Source organism: Eptatretus burgeri, chromosome 10 (assembly GCF_056783735.1).
Source record: "Eptatretus burgeri isolate ZD-2024b chromosome 10, Ebu_testis_v1, whole genome shotgun sequence".
Taxonomy (NCBI): Eukaryota; Metazoa; Chordata; class Myxini; order Myxiniformes; family Myxinidae; genus Eptatretus; species Eptatretus burgeri.
The window spans coordinates 16,246,402-16,268,749 of record NC_140970.1 but is presented as its reverse complement, the minus strand read 5'-3'; the positions used below and the strand labels follow the sequence as shown (position 1 = coordinate 16,268,749).

The 22,348-nt window shown below is 34.8% G+C and overlaps 1 protein-coding gene and 1 long non-coding RNA gene across 2 annotated transcripts in view; one reads left to right on the top strand and one right to left on the bottom strand.

Annotated features, from left to right (window-relative positions):
• CFI (complement factor I) overlaps positions 1-22,348 on the bottom strand; it is a 139,198-nt gene that overhangs the window by 31,771 nt on the left and 85,079 nt on the right. The gene's annotated exons all lie outside the window — the stretch shown is intronic.
• LOC147017992 (uncharacterized) lies at positions 99-2,722 on the top strand. Its single transcript, XR_015062214.1, has 4 exons — positions 99-1,636; positions 1,812-1,970; positions 2,225-2,282; positions 2,572-2,722. It is a non-coding gene; the product is annotated as an uncharacterized LOC147017992 (long non-coding RNA).

Below are 22,348 nucleotides of genomic sequence, written 5' to 3'. Positions count from 1 at the left end.
ATATCCTTCTCCATATCTATGCTTCCTCACAGTTCTACTTCTACATGTCTACGGACAGTTCCTTGGACTTCAGGGTGGAGTTTCTGCTTTGACATACACCTTTCTATATCATATACTACAGTTGACGGTGCGTTTCTTTCTACATCATGTTCAATCAATTTAATTGGCCACAGATGGACGCCAATTAAGCTGTAGAAACATCTCGAGGATGATCAAAGGAAATTGGATGCACCTGAGCTCAATTTGCAGTGTCATAGCAAAGGTGTTGAATACTTATGAATGCGAGTAGGGAAAGAATACTGGTTCTGGCTCACTTTTCCCCATGTAAATGAATGGGGGATTTTCAGCCATGAAATTTTTCTTTTTTTTCCCCTAAAAAAATAAATCCCCTTTTTAGCCCAAGGTATATTTATTTGTCTCCCCTTTTAACCTGGAGCCTGGTGTTGGCTTAGTGGTTAGGGTGGCGGCTTGGGATCCCAGGGTCCTGAGTTCAAATCCCGTTGGCTGCTGAATTAACACCAGGGGGTTGACTCAGCCTGCCATCCTTCCGAGGTCGGCGAAATGAGTGCCAGTGTACTGGTCCCGGTGTATGCCCCGGTTAGAATAGGTGTACCATATCCCTGTGTGTCGTAAGAGGCGACCAGGGTTGGTGTCAGGAAGGGCATCCGGCCATAAAACATTGCCTCAAGAAAAAGCCAAACCCCTGCACAGCAGGGAAAAATGGCTGTAAAAACGGTCATTTTTTTATTTCCCCTTTTAACCTAGGGGCTCTCTATTCAAATAGCCCATACAACAAGATAAAGATTTGTTAAAGGTGATTCTAAAGAAATATCTGAAACGCCTAAGCCCCGGGGCACTCTCTATTCAAATAACCCATACAACAAGATAAAGATTTGTTAAAGGTGATTGTAAAGAAATATCTGAAACGTCTAAGCCTCGGGGCACTCTTTATCAAATAACCAATGCATATTGTTGAGCTCACTCATTGAACCTATAAACATTTGTTCATTCTCAAATTCCTTCAATAGTTTAATTTTCTTTGCACAATAATCCCCATCTAAAATATTGAAAAACAAAACATTTGAATCTTTATATTTTTTAAGATACCCCTTTTGTGCCATTACGAAATGATAAACTTCTCTTAATGATCTCATCTGGCCACCGCCCGAGTTGCAAATCATTTTTGTACATAAACCATGCCATAAAAAAAGTTTTGTTTCAAATGTTTTCAGTTCATGCCGTGAAAATGAGGAAGTGTTTTTTTTGACACGGCCGTGCTGTGTGAATGAGGAAGTGGTTTTGGACTGTCATGCTGTGAAAAAATAGGAACTATTCTGTGAGACAAGGTCTCGTGTTTATATTTTATCTCAGAACACGAACTGAAAACATTTGAATCAAAACTTTTATGGCGTGGTTTATGTACAAAAATGATTTGCAACTCGGGCGGTGGCCAGATGAGATCATTAAGAGAAGCTTGTCATTTCCTGTGCCCACACCCAATGATTAAGCAATCTCCTCATCGTTGCTTTATAAGCGGTTCGCCAGACAAAGTTTCTGCCAGACGGGATTTTCATTTTTACAACTGAGGCATGGACGATCTTTCTTCCGATGAAGCCAACAGCCCACTACAGAGTTGGTAAGTTTGTGTATGCTTTTCTCTTTGAACGATGAAGCAAATGATTATTAATTAAATCATGATAATTCTGATATATATATATATATATATATATATATATATATATATATATATATATATATATATATATATATATATATATATATATATATATATATTTTTTTTTCCCTGACAGGGCATTGGAAGAAATTGAGTTTACATATCACGACGTGGTTCATGAAATTAATACTCTTATTGAAGAGATCAATGATTTTAGAAGAGAATTGAAAGACATTTACAATGAGTGGCATGAAGTCTTATCACGTCCTCTCATCTCGAAGGAATTAAACCAATGGTGAGACACGTGTGTGTGTGCCTCTCTCTCTGTCTGTCTTTCTACCTACCTCTCTCTGCTCTTATTGAAGAGGCCAATGATTTATAATGACTGGTCTCTGATCTCGAATGAATTAAACCAATGGTGAGGCACGTGTGTGTGTGTGTGTCTATGTGTGTGTGTGTATATGTGTGTGTGTGTGTGTGCGTGTGTGTGTGTGTGTGTTGCTTTCCCTGTCTGTCTCTTCATCTATACCCTTGACTTTTTTTTTTCAGCACTATCGCACAACATCAGCTGTTGAAGCAATCTTGTACAACACATGATTTTCTGGAGGTAAATATTTCTGAATTATTATTAATATCACTCGTACAACACATGATTTTCTGGAGGTAAATATTTCTGAATTATTATTAATATCACCCTCTCTTTAGAATGTCGCCTTATGTTGGTTGCATCATTAGTTTGGACGTGGTTTTGTCAGTACACTGGAATTCATTTTATTGACCTTGAAAGGATGACAGGCTCCTGGTGTGTTAATTCAGTGGTCAACGAGGCTTATTCATATTACCATGTAATTATCTTTATAGAACCTAATTATTATCCACTTTTTGTTTCAAAACAGAATATGGTGTCTGAGTTTCGAAATCACAAGACATCTGAAGAAGATTGCTGGGAAAGATTATACATTCTCGCAAATGAATATTTAATATTTTCAATATTAATAAATTATATTTGTTTTGTTTACAATTACTTGATTCTGAATTACAAGAAAAGAATAAGAGGGGGTGGGGGAGGGGGGGGGGAGGGGGGTAGGTGCGCTCCCCCAATGACCCATCACCCCCTCATCCCATCCCTCCCCTCCCCATGTGTGTGTGTGGGGAAGGGTGGGGTGGGATGAGGGAGGTGGTGGGTCAAAGGTGAGGGCGCACAGGGGGGGGGGGGTGAGGGGGGTGCGGCTTGTGTGGGCGGGGCCTGCGTGGGCGGGGCTTCGGTGGGGGCGTGTGTGGGCGGGGTGTGTGTGTGGGCGGGGTTTATGTGGGCGGACCTTGTGTGGGAGGGGTTTATGTGGACAGGGTTTATGTGTGTGGAGTTTTTGTGTGGAGCTTGTGTAGGCAGGGCTTATGTGGGAGGGGTTTATGTGGGCAGGGTTTATATGGGCAGGGGTTTATGTGGGTGGAGCTTGTGTGGGAGGGGTGAATGTGGATGAGGCTTATGTGGATGAGGTTTGTGTGGATAAATGGATGGGTGGAGAGATGGGGGGATGGGTGGATGAGTGGAGCTTGTGTGGATGGGTGGATAATTTTTTTAATGAAATAAACATGTTGTGTGTGTGTGGGGAACTAATTAACTAATCACTAATTATGTGAATATGATGAATATGAGTGGAGCTTGTGTGGGGTCTGTGTGTGTGGAGCTTGTGTGGAGTTTTTGTGTGGAGCTTGTGTGGAGCTTGTGTGGAGCTTGTGTGGGGTTTGTGTGGGGTTTGTGTGGGCGGGGGTTTGTGTGGGGTTTGTGTGGGCGGGGCTTCGGTGGGAGGGGTGTGTGTGGGCGGAGTCAAAAAGGGGCGGAGTCAAAAAATTTCAATTTATTGGAGCTTGTGGAGGGGGTGTGTGGTGGGGTTTGTGGGGGGTTTGTGTGGGCGGGGCTTGTGTGGGCGGGGGCTTGTGTGGGTGGAGCCAAAACGGGGCGGAGTCAAAAAATTTAAATTTAACTTTGTCTTTTGTAATTCCTGTGAATAAAATGAACCTAAAATCTCTTCCCCTTCCAAATCATATATCTTATAAGTCCAAGGAACCGTATCTATTACATCAACAATTTTAAAAAGCTCGTTGGTCCATCTTTTCGTATAACCTTTTTCAAAATGAGATTTCCACCTATATATTCTTACGATATCACCAACTTTGAACTTAGGTTTTCTGACATTAATCTCTTTTTCATATTTTAATTTTGTAAATGTTTCTGATGGTTTCATATTTGTTGCCATGTGAATCGTGTCATTATACTTATCCACAATATCCTGAATAAAAGATGACCATTGTTGTGAACCGAGTTGTGTGAATTTTTTATATAGTCTCTCTTTTAAGGTACGATTAAAACGTTCAACAACAACTGCCTTCCCTTCATTAAAGGTACTGTATAATGTAATACTGTTATTTTTTAGAAAATTCATAAATGTCTTGTTATAAAACTCCCTACCCTCATCAGTCCACAATTTTTTAGGTTTTCTCTTACTTTTATTAAATATCTTTTGGAAGGCTAACATAAGAGTATTACCTGTTTTGTTTTTTAATGGTACAACCCACGCATATCTACTCCTCAAATCAATAACGGTTAAAGCATACTTGTACCCCTTATCATTATTGAGTTCAATCAAATCAGCAGACCAGATATAATCTACTTCCTTGGAATAAACTTTCCTTCTCTGAAACTTTGTGAATATTGGTTTATGTAATTCATCAGCTAATTGCTCTTCAGTCTTAATAACATCATTAGAGCCTATAAGTTTTTTGAATTTCCAAGACCAAGTTTCAATTTAGCACTGATCATCTTCTTCACAATGAACCGATCAACTTTTTCTCTCAAGGTTGGATTTTGTATCAGAGACAAATTATACAACATTTCTCTATCGGCTTCATGCTTTTCTTGCAACGTTGTGGTATTCCCATAATCAATATCGTGTCTCATGCACACTTCATCAACTCTATTGATAGGCTTACTCCAGGATTTAGGATTGTCTGCCTCATCTAATCTTTTATCCAAGTTTGTGCCTGGGCCACAGAAAGAATACCCTGGAAGATGTAATTCCCCTGGTATTCCAGTAGTTGTAAATTTACTTCCTGATAAAAACTTTTGGATATCTCCTCCTAGTTTGTGTTGGGAGATAAATTGATTTTTTTTTTGAACCACACACCGAACATATACCTTTTTGTATAACCCTGTTATTTTTACTTTTAATATATGAAATATTTTTAGTATTAGTTTTCTTTTTACATTTGAGACAATAACTCATTTATTTATGAGAAAAATTCCTGCAGAGTGCAAAAACCTTTTTAGTTTCCAACATGCACATTTGAATCTTGATTTTTAAAACATAAAGAATCCTTAGAAATGCCTTCACTCTCTCCCCCATTTATTTAAGAAAAAAAAAAAAAAAATGAAAAACTTGAATTAAAATACATGTCTTCTCGATGTCAATAGTCTTGTCGAAAGTATTGTAAATAGACTTATCGATTCTTTGTTTTCCTCCTCGGTGGGTTGAGTTATTTTCTGTAATACCCCTAATCTTTTTTTAATCTCACTGGTTTCCATATTTTGATATTTATTTTGTCTCGCTCTTTCCTCCCTCTCCTCCTTCTCTCTCTTCTCTTTTTCCTCCTTCTCTTTCATCTCCCTCTCCTCCGTCTCCTTCTCTTTCTTCTCCCTCTCCTCCCTCTCTCTCTTCTCTCTCTCCTCCCTCTCTCTCTTCTCTCTTTCCTCCCTCTCTCTCTTCTCCCTCTCCTCCTTCTCTCTCTTCTCTTTTTCCTCCTTCTCTTTCTTCTCCCTCTTCTCCTTTTCCTCCTCTTCCCTCTCTTCTTCAACTCCTTCCTCATCCCTTACTATCCTTGAATCGCTTACACCCCATAGAATATTATACATATATTCATCAGGATTTCTTGTTATTCCTGTATCCAAAATAATTTTTTTTACAACAGGAAACCAATAAAATTTCTTTTGAATTTCTAAAAGAGCCTTACCTTTTCTTAACTTTATAATTTTTTCATTATTTAACATTCCAATTAAATCTAAAGTGGTCGGTTTATCAACATCAGCATAATGCCAATCTTTTATTGAAAATACCTCATTCTTATGTTGTAGAACATATTTATTAAAATACCGAATACCCTTTTCTTGAAGGTATGCTTGGACACAGAAATGATAATTTTCTTGAAGCCTTCTTGCTGTCATTTATGTATTAGAAATATATGTTAGAATAATATTATGGCACGAAACACCTCCCCATCTTCCCATAGTTAAATCATTTTGTATTTCCTTACTTATTATATATAATCCTGTTTTTTCTGTTTTCATGAGATAAACAAGGGCAAAACCATTATTATATTTACCCTTATTAAATTCTTTTATTTGTTGTTTACTAATCGTGGCCCCACAAAACTCATTCTCGATACCAAGTGGATAATATTCTTCCTTACGAGACTGATTTAATTGTTCCAGGTCTTCGAGGTTAATTTTAAATGACCAATTATACCCTAAATCATTCATATCATACCCCCATTGTTCTATTCTCATACAAACGATACGCCCTTCTTTATAAAAATTTATTTTAATTCGAACTGTGAATTCTGTATGACCTGGAGATAATATCAACACTTCTGTATCTTTGGAATACACGGCTGTTTTATTTAAGGATATATATTGTGATAAATCGCTTAATCTCACCAAGTCATTGGCGTCAGTCGGGCTTGGATAATTTTTTAATTTATAAGCATTTTTCATGTTAATATTTTTGGTTATATTATATTTATGTCGTTCAGCCTGTGCCTTTGTGTAATAATTTGATAAATCAATATCCAGTTCTTGAGATACACCAAAGATAGAACCATCTTTACCAACATAAGTCATTTATATTAGATTAAAAATAATATCATAAAATTTTTTATTTTTGTTGAGTTGAAATAACACATATAGGCATAATTGGCCACAACACTTGGAATTTAATTCTTGGACTTGAAATGTTTGATAAACACCATTCTGTAAGAATTTTATGACTTCAACAGGTGGTGGAAGACCAAAACTATCAAAATAATATTTGTCTTGACTATTAAAAATACAAACCCAATGAGAACCGTTCCCATTATTATCTTCTAAGTTCATAATAATATTCTTTGTATGTTTCGGCACATTTGTTAATTCATCTCTCATACAAATAACCACATTATGAATTTTTAATTTCTTACAATATTTGACAAGTTGTAAATTTGATGTTGTATTCTTTCCAAATTCTTTCAACCACTCATCAATGCTCATTTATTTATTAGAAAGATATAATCCATTACCTCTTTTCGTTAATTTTACACCTGCTTGTGCTATAGAAGAAAGCATATCTCCAACTAGCAATCTCGCTTTATCAGGCAGACCTTCAAGTTTTTCAGCAAAATCGACAATTACACCACTTCCACTAATTTGTTTCTCCAACTCTTTGTTATGTCTTTCCAATTCTTTTTGAGCCTGGAGTTGAGCCTTCCTTTCGTTGGCAGTTTTCACCGCTGTTGAAATACCACCCGTCAATGCTCCAACCGCACTTAAACCAGCAAATAAAGGAATTAGAAATGGGAGAAATCCTCCACTCGTCTCTCTTATTGAATATTTTTTCAACATTGGTTTTGTCATTTTAATTTTAAGTGAGCCAGTGTCATTCAAGATTTTAACCTGTTCTCTTGTGAGAAAAACATCAATTCTTACTGCTCCTTTTCTCTGAATTGTATTAACGTTAATCGTACAAGGCTTTTGATTTTGAACACAAGATGATAGTTTATGAAGATTGATTTGATTAACATATACCCCAGTTGGTACTTTGCCACTCATTTATTTAACAAAAAATTATGTGAGACTAATCATCACACCATTATCTGTATTAATCTGCAATTCTGTTTCTTCCAAAAGCAAACAATATGTATCAACTTCTTCACTCTCTCCTCTTTCAATGTATAGGGAAGTATCCACTCGATTAGACTTTATAGTTTCCTTTTGAGCGCTCAGGTCAAACGCATAGATTGTATACAAACTTTTAAATGCTGTCATATCCAAAATAGGTTCTTTATTTCCATTACTTTCACACACCTTTTGGTAAGACTTGTATGCTTCAGCAAAATCATTTTTTTCCCAATTAATTTCCAATCTATCTCGTGGGTAAAATGTTCCATCTAGAGAAACGCGAAGTTGTTTCACCTTAGCATTATCACTCAATGCATTATTCTTATCAGTCGCAGTATCACCATCTGGCTTTTTAAAAATGATCCACAGATATCGTGGCTTTCCTTCCAGAACACCCAAATTCCACGTGTAAGTTGTTTGATTGAGTTTAACGTGTTGACATCTTCTTTTGAGGTATGATACACTGAGTGGTTTCTTTGAGTTAAGTCTTCGATTCAACATCTCTTCTGTTTTAAGATTAGGAGTATATTCACTGATATACCAACTCATTTCCTCAATTACAAATTTATTCTGATCACCAAAAGCACTACCAACACCAAAAAGCAATCGATTTTCATTATCATTCCTTTGTAGTTGAAATCTAATTTTAAGGCCATACAGAACTTTATCATGATCACAAAATCCAAATATACCTTTAAGAGGAACTGCCACAGTAAAACTATTTTCTGCTTTTGTATCATCATTATACATTCCTTTCCTTTGAGTATACCCAGGGTCTGTGTTTGTTCCCGTTGACATATCAGGAATAAAACCTTCGACAGACCCCTTTCCCATTCTATCACTGAATGTATAGAGTGTAAATTTTATCATTTCAGATACAGCAGAGACATAATCAACCGCTTCAACTTCTTGTGTTCCAATATACAAACGCACACTATCAAACATTTTCCAGAAGAAATCATTTACAAGTGTAGCGTTTGTGTTATTCCCAGCCTTAGTGAATTTAAATTTACACAACAAGAAACTTTCGGAGAGATTCAAATAGGTTTGTTGATTATTTATTTCAAAACTTTTTGTACCATTCGTATTCCAGTCTGTTCCAGTTATTGCATTTACCTTGAAGTAATCTTCTTTTTTAGTGGAGTTTGAGATAATAATAGTATCATCCAAATCATAGATACTATCAATTGCTTCCATACTTGTATTTATTTAGGAAAAAAGATGTTAAAACTTTTGAAACCCTGATCCAAGTATTTGAATTATTTTCTGTCGTTCTTGGGGGACAACTGAGTTTTGCCTTTCTTAATTTCTTTTATTGCTTGTAATTTATGAGATTCCTTCTGGGCATCTTTTATACTCTTTACAGCACCTGCTACATTTCCCACAGCAGAAGCAGTTGAACCAATTAGATCTTTATGTTTAAGAATAGTTGAACCAATACCCATGAGAGTATCAATTATCCCATCTCCTCTAAATTGATGCCCAACACCCCTTTGTCTCTTAGGTTTATAGTATCCTCTACCAAGATACATACCTTCACCCTTGTAGTATGGGGAAAGGAACATCCCATCCCCTGTAATTATTTTATATTTTCCCAACTCGTGTTTCCTCACAATAACCATCGTATTTATTTATTGGAAAACTTCACGTAGGTGAATTCTGATAGATATAACTTCTCCATTAAAAGAAATCACACGATTATCTTGGTCGGTTATCCTAAAATTTACTCTGTGTATGGTTTTTCCTGACACAGGGAGATAAACCAAATTTTTAGGTTCCATATTGAATTTATAACCAATTGGGGTTGAGTATGCGCTGAATGAAAATATTGTATTTTTTTTTTCCATCATTATAAGCACCATCAATCAAATCACAGTGAATTAACACTGAATTTATTCCTGAGGATATTTGAATGACATTATCACTGTAAAACGTCCCATTAGTTTCAATCTTTTTTGAGGAGAAACCCAATAACTCTCTAAATGAATTATCAATTGTGAAATCAACCTTGTAGTTATTTTTAACTTTAATCGTTGATTTTGAAGTATGTTTTTGAATGTTTATAACAATATTTTTGGTTCATCACCCTGTTCTTTCATAAGACGAGCAATTTCGGAAGATATTTGAGAAATCTCATATGCTCCGGGTGAGACTGTTATCGTTTTGTATCCACTTCCTGGATTATAACTAAACTTGTCATTTTTCTCGGTTATATTAAATAAGGTATTATAAGTTTCCATGGACAATAAAGATGCCTCATATTCTTTTGTTGTGTCAAGTTGTAGTGGGTATGGGAATGAAGATGTGTGGTCGCTTGTTGTGAAATTGAAACTAAGGATTGTGCTTCTCATCTTATTTAATATGAGATAAAATGTCTTTATATTGATATTTATTAATTATTTTCATGTTCATCAACTGGTCTAAAATGGCTGATGCTTCATTAAAACAATTGTTATTTCCAGCCTTCTTACTGCCTAACAACAATAACAGTCTATTAACTAATTGCGATGGGTCATTTGGAAGAAAACTAACACCTGAACCAAGGATACTTAAAGCCTGAATAATGTGTTTCTCCTTCTCATTCTTCCTACTTTTACCAGAAAGAATAACCTTATAATTTAGAGTGTTCAGCAGATCAATATATACTCTATCATCATTATTTTCCATATCCAATGGTTTATCAATATACTTTGATTCATCCCTCACAGTTGAACCTTGTCTTCCATCTTTTGTGAGAAGAAACATTAATCTCGGAGTTAGTTTAACAGGGGGTTGAGCAGAACCCAAGAACCTTAATTCATCATTAAATATCAATACCTTTTCTTGAACAAGATGAAACATTGCTGATTGTTCTGTTGGAATGAGTCCTGCTTTGGTTTTTGAATCTGCTGAATATTCATTGTTTTGAAGAGCATTCACAATATAATCAGGGGGTCGATTAATCTCTTCCAGTTGTTGAAATAAACCTTCATCATCATATTCTAATTCTCCTAAATGCTCTAATTCTTCCTCCGTCATTTGACTGAAATCTTTTAACATTTGAAGTTTTTTAGGAGTATATTCTACCGTGGGAACTGTGGAAACATCTTTCATTTTTCCTTGGGAAGTTTTTAAAAGTGGTTTAAAAAATTTCTCTTGTTTTCTTTCAAATGCTTCTTCGCCCGTTAGTTTCTGTCTGCGTTTCTTCTTTATGTCTTCCTGCTGTTTTACAACTTTTGAAACCAACTCTTGATGTTCCCTAAATCTTCTTGCTCTTTCTTTCGCATCCATTTATTAATTGAAAAATATCATTTAATATCTCATCTTGTTTCACAACAATATATTTATATTTTTCAGTCGTGTGTTTCATGTAATCCCCAAATTCCTTTTTACTACATAATGTAGAACAATTGTCTCTCCAAAAATTGTTTATATCTATTGAATTTAACTTGAATAAAATAAAAGTATTAGCATTGTTTCTGATGGAACGACGAGGAAGCTGAAAGTACGATTGACCAAGATAAATACAATTACAAGAAGAATGTCTCCCTCTTGTGTAGTAGCTGTCCATTACCGTTTGGTTTCTCTCATTAACACAATCATCAAAGATAACGAGGTTCTTTTGGGATTTATCCAAATCTTGGGGAGACGGTATATCATCCGTATTATCACTCAGAATACAAGTTATCGGTTTTGATTTCTTTTTACATCTCTGTGTATCACAAAATAGTTGTATTATATCTTCAATGTTAAAATCATTTAGGTTTTCTTGAAGTTTAAATTAACCGATTATATCTTCTTTTTGAAGACCAGCATTAAAACCTTGTGAGAGTAGTTGATACTCTGGTTGAAAACTCGACTTTGTGAAAATTATTAAATTATCATAATCTAAAAAGTTGGGAGTGAGGAGCATCTTTAAAAGTAAGCAGGTTTTTCCACATCCACTTGAACCAACTATGAGGCATCTTAATGAATTTGGGAGATTTTTATGGTTGTCAAATTTTATCTTATTTTCCCAAATGGGTAAAAAATCATTCATTTATATATTTGGAAAACAGGTTATTTAATTTATTATTGGCTTTTTTCGAAATTCTATATTTTATCCTAAGTTCAGGTTTAATTTCAAGATAATCCATTATTTTATTTATGCAATATCTTGTGTTGATATTTCCCTGAAAATCACATCCATGAATAATATATAACAACAATCCTTTGAACATTTCTCTAATACGTTCAGTTTCTTCCCTTGTAAGGAAAGGTGTGTTCTCACCCTCGTACTTTACATTCATTTCTCTAATCAATCTTGTAAAGTAATTCATTTTTGGTGTAAATCTAAAAGAATTATTTTCCTTTTTATATTTTGGATTATCATTAATTAGAAGATAATCACAGAATATACATTGTTTATAGGCTTTTGACTCTGTGTTTAATCCCCGTCTTTCACACGCAGGACAATTCTCAAATTTGTCATATGGAGAATCATGGAATTCAAGAGGCTCAAAATCGAGTAAACTATTCATATTTATAAAGTAAAACTTTACTTAAACTGAAATTCATCTTCGATATCATCTTCGATACTTTCAGAATCATCTATACTTTCATAACTATCATTTGAACACAAACTCTCGGTGTCATAACTATCGTTTGAATGCAAACTCTCGGTATCATAATCACTCTCATAATCTTCAAAATCTTCAGTTGAATATTGGCTCATTTAATTAGTAGAAAAAACATTACCATCGATATCGATATACATTTTTCATTAACAGATTCAACTGCTACATTTTTTATATTAAAGGTAATTTTAAAATGATCCTTAACTACAATTGAACGAAATGTCATTTCACCTGATATATTAACATCCTTTATTTCATCAGGATTTATATCTTTAGGGTTGTTGAAAAAAATACAAATTTCTCCTTGCATATTACAGATGGTCTTATCTTTTCTTTCTAAAGCTTCATCCATAAGGTTTTTATTTTTTGATACCTTTTCTTGTTTCATTGCTTTTTCTAGTTTTGAATATATTGCCAGAAGGAGAGGAGAAACTTTTGTTAGAGATACCTTAATTGATGTTCTTCCAGGTATACTAAAAGCCCTTCCACTGAAGTAAATTGAAGAACTCATCATATCCACCATAATTGTTTTTATCCAATAGTTGTTATATTTATCTTTGTTCAATTTTACATCCTTGACATATTTCTCAGCATCTTTAACAAATGAAGAGATTGATTGAAACTTGTCTTTTGTGTCTTGAAACATTGTATTTATTAAGTGAAAAAGTTGGAGGATAAAATGGTTTTAAGCACAGATTCACCTGTAAAATAAACGAAATTTTCATCAAGAAAATTTTAGTTTAAGCACAGATTCACCTGTAAAATAAACGAAATTTTCATCAAGAAAATTTTAGTTTAAGCACAGATTCACTTGTAAAATTAACAAAATTTTCACCAAGAAAATTTTAGTTTAAGCACAGATTCACCTGTAAAATAAACGAAATTTTCATCAAGAAAATTTTAGTTTAAGCACAGATTCACCTGTAAAATAAACGAAATTTTCATCAAGAAATTTTTAGTTTAAGCAAAGTTTTATTATATAAATATGGTGAATACAACATACTGCGATGTTTGTAATCACGAATATAAACATTATAGAAAACACCTCCGAACCAACAAACACACATTTAATCTATTTCACAAAATATCCCCTCTTGAGTTGGAAAGAAAACATTGTGATACCTGCTCAAAGGATGTTTTGAAGAGTAGTTATAATAGGCATCTTCAATCACAAAAACACAAGAAAAATGAGTTTAAAGTAAAGGGAGACTATTATATTGAAAACACTGATGGGGCATTTAAAGGGCATATAAAAATAAGGATTTTTCAATTTGGAGAACCCGGTCCATCATCAATAGTTGAATCAATTGAAATAGTGAAACCTGATGTTGAAAAATTTATTAAAAAAACATTAAAAGAAATGAAAACTTTAAAGTTTTATATGGGAGTGAAAATGAATATGAAAAGACAAGATGAAGAACAAACTCCTTATATGAGGACAGATCTTCATTTTATAACATCATTTCAAGATTTTTTGAACAGTGGGGTTTATGAAGAACTATCAAGACAAGAGGAGGATGTTGATAATACAGTGGTAGGAAGTGGATTCAATATTAAAAAAATCATCTTTTTAGATGTACACATTCCAAAATCAAACCCTCTTAAAGCTTCTTCTTATATTGAATTACCAAAAGAAATAAAACGAAAGAAGGCAGTTGTTAATATTAAGAATAATGATAATAAATGTTTTCTCTGGTCTGTTCTTGCTCACTTACATCCACCAAAATGTAATTCAGAAAGAGTAAAACAATATATGAAATATGAGAATACCTTGGACATTAAAGATTTTAATTTCCCAATGCCACTAACAGATATTCCTAAATTTGAGAAAAAGAATAATCTTTCTATTAATGTATATGGATTAACGGATACAAACAAAGTTCAAATATTAAAAATTTCAAACAACTATAAAAATGAAGAAACACACATTGATCTTTTATATTTTAGTGTTGGAAATAATTCACATTACACATACATCAATAATTTATCAAGATTAATCTCTTCTCAGGTATTCAGAACAGCAAACAAAATATATCCTTGTAAGCGATGTCTTAATTCATTTCATACAAAAGAACGATTAGAACAACATTCAAAATATTGTAGTAATCATAAATCAGCTGTAATTACAATGCCTAAACCTGGTGAAAAGATTTCTTTTGAAGATTATAATAAATCTATCATGCACCCATTTGTGATATACGCTGATTTTGAATGTATCCTTAAAAAGATAAATACTGCTTCTCCTAATCCAAAAGAACCATATACAAATAAATATCAAAAACATATTCCTTGTGGTTTCTGTTATTATATCAAATCATCTGTTGGAGAAAAGTATAATAAACTTGAACAGTATAGTGGAAAAAATGCTTCACAAGAGTTTGTAAAACGATTAGAAAAGGATTGTACAAGACTAAGTAAATTAATGAAAGAAACAAATGAACCGATGAAATTAACCATAGAAGAAAAATTAGAATTTAGAAAGAACAATATCTGTCATATTTGTGAGGAGGAAATTGAGGAGTCTAAAGTTAGGGATCATTGCCATCTTACTGGTAAATATAGAGGCCCCGCTCATTCCTGTTGTAATCTTAATTATAAATTACCTTCTTTTATTCCAGTCTTTCTTCACAACAGCGCCAACTATGATACACATCTATTTATAAATGAACTTTCAAAAACACCAGGGAATGTTTCTGCCATAACAAACACAAGTCAAAAGTATATTTCATTTACAAAAATGATATTCACAAAACCTATAACTCGTATTCGGTTTCTTGATTCTTACAAGTTTATGGGAACACCACTAGCCAACCTCGCATCAAATCTAAGCTCCACGGGCTCTTTTCCAAATCTTAATTCATTCTTTCCAAAAGAGGAAATTCTAACTAAAGAGGAAATTCAGATTAAAGAGAGAATTCAAAGTAAAGAGGAAATTCTAATTAATGAGGAAATGAATGAAGAAATTCTTACTGAAGATGAAATTCTAATTATACAGAAAATTCGAACAAAGAATGAAATTCTAACTAAAGAGGAAATTCTGATTATAGATGAAATTCTGATTAAAGAGGGAATTCTAACTAGAGAGGAAATTGAAACAAGGAATGAAATTCAAAGTAAAGAGAAAATTCTTACAAGTAAGGGAATTTATCCTTATGGTTATATGGATTCATTTATGAGATTTAAAGAAACACAACTTCCTTCAAAAGAAAGTTTCTATAATAACCTTTATGAAGAAGAGATAAGTGATAAGGAATATAAACACGCACAAGAAATTTGGAAAATATTTAAGATAAAGAACCTTGGAGAATATCATGATTTGTATCTAAAAACAGATGTTTTATTGTTAGCTGATGTGTTTGAAGCTTTTAGATCACTCTGTCATAATAAAAATTGTTATGGATTAGATCCTGCCCACTATTTCACAGCTCCTGGTTTAGCTTGGAGTGCAATGTTGAAAATGACAAAACAAGATATAGATTTAGTCAGTGATGTAGATATGCTTTTGATGATTGAGAAGTCTAAGAGAGGTGGAATATCACAAGTATGTTCAAAAAGATATGCTAAAGCAAATAATAAATATCTTCCAAATTATGAGAGTGAAAAAGATAGTAATTATTTGATGTACTTTGATGCTAATAATTTGTATGGATGGGCAATGTCTCAATCTCTGCCTTATGGTAAATTAGAGTGGGTGGAAGAAAAGGATTATGAAAAGGCTTTGATGAATATTGTTATTTCTTCTCAAGAGAAATTGAATGACAAAGAAGAAGGTTATTATTTTGAAGTTGATTTGAAGTACCCGAGTGATCTTCATAATAAGCATAAAGACCTTCCTTTTGCATGTGAGAAAGAAACCCCAAAGAAAGAATGGTTCAGTGATTATCATAAAAGTTTTAATATTAAAGGCAAATCAACAGAAAAGTTATTAACAACATTCTGTGATAAAGAGGGATATGTTTTGCATCAAAGGAACTTGAGACAATATTTATCTGCTGGGTTGAGAGTAGCTAAAATTCATAGAGTTTTAAAATTTAAACAAAGTCCTTGGATGAAAAAGTATATTAAATTCAATACAGATATGAGAACAAATACAAAAGTAAAATTTGAAGGGGAATTCTATAAATTGATGAATAATGCTGTCTTTGGAAAGACAATGGAGAATGTTAGAAACAGGCAAAACATTAGATTTGCAACATCTTGGAAAGAAGCTTCTAGATTGATAAATAAACCAAGTTTTGAGAGAGAAGAGGTTTTTTCAGAGAACTTTTCTGCTATTCATATGAAAAAGGAAAGTATTGTCATGGATAAACCAATTTATATTGGAACAGCAGTTCTTGATTTATCAAAGATATTGATGTATGATTATTTGTATAATGATTTAAAGAAAGAGTATGGTGAAAATGTTTCATTGTTGTATATGGACACTGATAGTTTTATTCTAGATATAAAAACTGATGATGTTTATAAAGATATGAAGAAAAACATTGGAGTATATGATACAAGTAATTTTAGTAAGAAGAGTGAGTTATTTTCAAAAAAGAATGAAAAGGTTATTGGTAAGTTTAAGGATGAGTTGGGTGGAAAAGTAATGAGTGAGTTTATTGGATTGAGAGCAAAGGCATATGCTTATAAGTATGGTGATCAGATTGATAAAAGGTTAAAGGGAATAAAGAAATATGTAATAAAGAAATCAATAACTTTTAGAAATTATTATAATTGTTTGATGAATAAGAAAGAAGAATATAGGAAAATGAATACAATAAGAAGTTATAAACATAAGATATATAGTGAAGAAGTAAATAAAAAGGCATTAGGGGCCTTTGATGATAAGAGATTTATTTTAGATAATGGAATAGATTGTGTTCCATATGGATATTGTATGATAGAGTGTATAAAATAGATTGTGTTCCATATGGGTATTGTATGATAGAGTGAATAGAATAGATTGTGTTCCATATGGATATTGTATGATAGAGTGTATAGAATAGATTGTGTTCCATATGGACACAAGTTTTAACGATGGGAAGATGGGTTAGGGTTTTTAAGGGCTACCGCCGCGTTTTTCACAATATATAAATGGTCGAACCAAGTATTAGTCAAACTAAAGAGTGGAGAAAATCTCAGTCTTGGTATATAAATGGAAAACATAATGAATGTGAAAAATATCAAATAAGTCTTGTTGAAAAAATATCTAAAACAAAGGTAAATAAAACAAATATGCGAATCAATTTAAAAACCAATAAGTTAGAGGATGTAAAGAAAATAATAAATATGTTTGAATGGACTGAAAATTTGATGGTTATCAATTGAACAATGGAAAAATAATTTACTACAATATCAAAATGATATGCAACTCAGGAGGTGGTCAGATGAGATCATTAAGAGAAGTTTATCATTTCGTAATGGCACAAAAGGGGTATCTTAAAAAATATAAAGATTCAAATGTTTTGTTTTTCAATATTTTAGATGGGGATTATTGTGCAAAGAAAATTAAACTATTGAAGGAATTTGAGAATGAACAAATGTTTATAGGTTCAATGAGTGAGCTAAACAATATGCATTGGTTATTTGATAAAGAGTGCCCCGAGGCTTAGACGTTTCAGATATTTCTTTAGAATCACCTTTAACAAATCTTTATCTTGTTGTATGGGTTATTTGAATAGAGAGTGCCCCGGGGCTTAGGCGTTTCAGATATTTCTTTAGAATCACCTTTAACAAATCTTTATCTTGTTGTATGGGCTATTTGAATAGAGAGCCCCTAGGTTAAAAGGGGAAATAAAAAAATGACCGTTTTTACAGCCATTTTTCCCTGCTGTGCAGGGGTTTGGCTTTTCTTGAGGCAATGTTTTATGGCCGGATGCCCTTCCTGACACCAACCCTGGTCGCCTCTTACGACACACAGGGATATGGTACACCTATTCTAACCGGGGCATACACCGGGACCAGTACACTGGCACTCATTTCGCCGACCTCGGAAGGATGGCAGGCTGAGTCAACCCCCTGGTGTTAATTCAGCAGCCAACGGGATTTGAACTCAGGACCCTGGGATCCCAAGCCGCCACCCTAACCACTAAGCCAACACCAGGCTCCAGGTTAAAAGGGGAGACAAATAAATATACCTTGGGCTAAAAAGGGGATTTATTTTTTTAGGGGAAAAAAAAGAAAAATTTCATGGCTGAAAATCCCCCATTCATTTACATGGGGAAAAGTGAGCCAGAACCAGTATTCTTTCCCTACTAATGCGACATTTTAGCTTTTAATTTTTAATTGATTTGTAAAAATTAAAAAAGTTCCACTTCGATCCGTCCAAAACTCTGTTATATCCCTCTAATATCTATGTTCGTGAGCCGATTTTTATTGGATATTACATGTGGATCAGTGACAAAATTTAAATTTAATCCATTTTAAATTCAGGTTGTAACAAAACAAAATGTGAAAAAGTCAAGGGGTGTGAACACTTTCTGAAGGTACTGTATATATTTTGAAGAAGAAAGTTAATACCTATGGATTTTTTTTTCATGAGATGAACAAACCTTGGTACATCACGGGTGATAAAGGTTGTGGTCAAGTTTATAAAAATTGTGTGTGGTTTCAGAAAAGAAAGCAAATACATATTTTGGGGGGTAACCCCCATGTAGAACCCCTTAGACCCCAATTTTTTTAATGGTGTGAACAAACTTAAGTACATCACAGGTGGTGAAGATGGTGGTCAAGTTTCATCTGAATTGCGTGTGGAGTTTCTGAGAAGAAAGGAAATACATATTTTGGGGGGTAACCCCCATGTAGAACCCCTTAGACCCCAATTTTTTTAATGGTGTGAACAAACTTTAGGACATCACAGGTGGTGAAGATGGTGGTCAAGTTTCATCAGAATTGTATGTGTAGTTTTAGAGAAGAAAGCAAATACATATTTTGAGGGACAACCATCCCATAGAACTGCTTAGACCCCAATTTTTTATGTCGTAAATAAACTTTAGTACATCACGGGTGGTGAAGATGGTGGTCAAGTTTCATCGGAATTGTATGTGTAGTTTTAGAGAAGAAAGCAAATACATATTTTGGTGGGCAACCCCCCTTCAATCCTCTTTGAGACCGATTTTGCGAATGTCATGAACAAAATTTGGTACATCATGGGTGATGAAGGTTGTGAAGTTTCATCGGAATTGTATGTGTAGTTTTAGAAAAGAAGTTGCAAGTATTTGTGGACGGACAGACGGACAGACGACGCGCCATCTCATCAGCTCCCAGGAACTATTTTACAGGTGAGATAAAAACCATCCTTGGGAAAATTACGACAAATGATCTACAATTGGAAGCTATCCTGGGCTCAGCGATGATCCTGAAGAGAGTCCTCGACACAAAACTTTGAGAACAGAAAACTTCACAGCTTGGTCCATGAATCGTGATCCCTTACTGAAATAAAGGTGGATACTTTGAGCCTGCCCTGGGAGAACTCCATTCCACATTCTGAAACCCACATATGTAGATACCAATCAACAACACACACACACACACACACACACACACACACACGCACACACACACACACACACACACACACACACACACACACACACACACACACACACACATACACACACACACACACACACACAATGCAAGACCTGCTCGGTCTCTGTTTCACCTCCTGATGAACCTCACCTACATGTGGAGATAGCAGACAACTTGCACGGACACACACACACACACACACACACACACACACACACACACACACACACACACACACACACACACACACACACACACACACACACACACACACACTCATGCGGAGGTGGATACTTTGAGACCTGGGAGGGCTCCATTCCACTTTCTGAAACCCCTATGTGGAGATAACCAATGAGCAACAACCAACAACACACAACACACACTGGTGCCAAATGCAATTGTGGTAATACAGTTTATGTACATATACACACACGTGCAAATGTACAGAAGCATCAAGTAAATAGAAAGACAAATAAAGATTTACCTTGAAACAACGTTCTCTGAAAGAGGATTTCAAGTGGGTAATTAACGAAATTCAATTCAAAAATGTATCAATCCACAGAATACAAAATGTCCATCTATACTCTTTGCCTTCAGAGTAAGAACAAACATGGCAAACACCTGGTCGGGTGGACCTTATTGTTTTTTTATGTATCGATGTCGAAGTGAGAGGTGGATTACAAAATGAGATCACACAAAAAGGTTAAACAAAGTGATGTCCTGTTCCATTAAAATTGCGCATTTTCAGTGGATGAGACAACTCCCAAGGCACCCACCGTGCAGCACCACAGGTCCCAACAAAGGAGGGAACGTATGAAGTGAGATTGAAAGCACGGTTACTTTTTTCTGAAATGAACAACCAAGCAGCTTGGAGAGTGCTCGACTAGTGGCTTAAGCACTCAAGAAAGCACTCCAACGAAACGATTGACAAGAAACGGCTCCCTTGGCACGCAATTGGCAACTACCGTGCTGTCATATTAAACATACACCTCCTGGAGATGCCAGAAATGTCACATATGTCCGAATTGGACAAACGAACACTCCTCTCGGAGTCAGGACTGTTTGCAAGTTCGATTCTGGAGCTTAAATTTTGCAATTTGTTTCAGTTTAAGACATATTTGTGGTGATCGCATGTACAGAAATAAAATAAAGCAACGAACGCCGATGTCTCCGGGTGTTTATAAGCATTGCAATGTGCCGTAGGATTCGTAGCTATAATTAACAGGCATTCGATAATAAGTGAGGAAAGTGGAAAAAAACTATTCGTTAAGAAATCGTTGCGGCCTGTTCCAAGTCAAGTCATGGTTGAGCAGGCCAAAAAACATGGCGGATTCAGACCCCAGCGAAGTTACCGAGGAAGCGCCTCAAGACCCCAGACAGTGAGGTGGCCAAGGATCGCCTAATGAAGGAAATAATTAAATAAGGCCATTAATTATCGTCAAAACGGTGTTTTAATTAACTCAGACACCCAATTTTTACTCTTGCACTTCCTTGGAGTTTTCTTAATAAGCATGCAAAGTTTCAGGCTGCTAGATTTTATGATTTTGGAGTTATGGAGGACAAACAAACACACACACACACACACACACACACACACACACACACACACACACACACACACACACACACACACACACACACACACACACACACACACACACACACACACACACACACACACACACACACACACACACACACACACACACACACACACAATGCCTTTTATTAGTATTGATATAATTGGTCCCCTGCTCTTCCAGCCAAAGAAAGCTACATAAAGAGGCAAAGAAAAGCAAATACAAGGTAGGCCATCTGGTGTTTCAAACACTACCTGGGTTCCTCTGCAGCTGCAGACATTCACAAATATCACATACAGTGGCTTGCAAAAGTATTCACCCCCATGAAAAGTTTTCATGTTTTGATTCCACCTGAGCTTATTTAGTGATACTTTGAAAACAAATGTAATAGTGTCTTCATAAAATGCTCCAAAAATGAAGATAAAATGTGAATAAGTTTCATTACCAGAAAAAAATCAGATGATTCTCATTTGCATAAGTATTCGAACCCTTTGCCGAATGAACCCAAATTCACTTCAGGAGCAAAATTATTTGTTCGAAAGGTGACAAAATAAGTGTAATAGGTTTCACCTGTATGTAATCAGTGGTTTAACTTAAAAATAAACCAATGTCACCTGCAGGGTGACCCGTATCTTGCCAAAAGGTGACCACGTGTGACTTCTTTAAGGTCACACTGAGGTGAACAGAGCTGCTATCCACCAGGAGCGACTCCTTGAGGAATATCTGCCTACGAGAGATTCCGATGAGAATCGTTCTACAGAGTAACCATGAAAAATAGGCTTTTGCCTCATAACGTCACCAAATGACGTCATAATGTCTCAAGCTTGACATATCGAGAAAGCACTCATCGAGGTGTTCAATTTGAGGAACTACACGATATGGTTCCTAAAACTTGAAAATTTGATCTTGGGGTCAAATATGTTTGACCTTAGGCGCGAACCATGAAGGACAAGTCCAATCGCCACCAAAAATTAATCAGCTGAGCGCCAGACCATGAACTATATTCCTATGAAGTTTGAAGACGATCAAAATTACTCAAAAAATAAGGGTTTCGTCGACT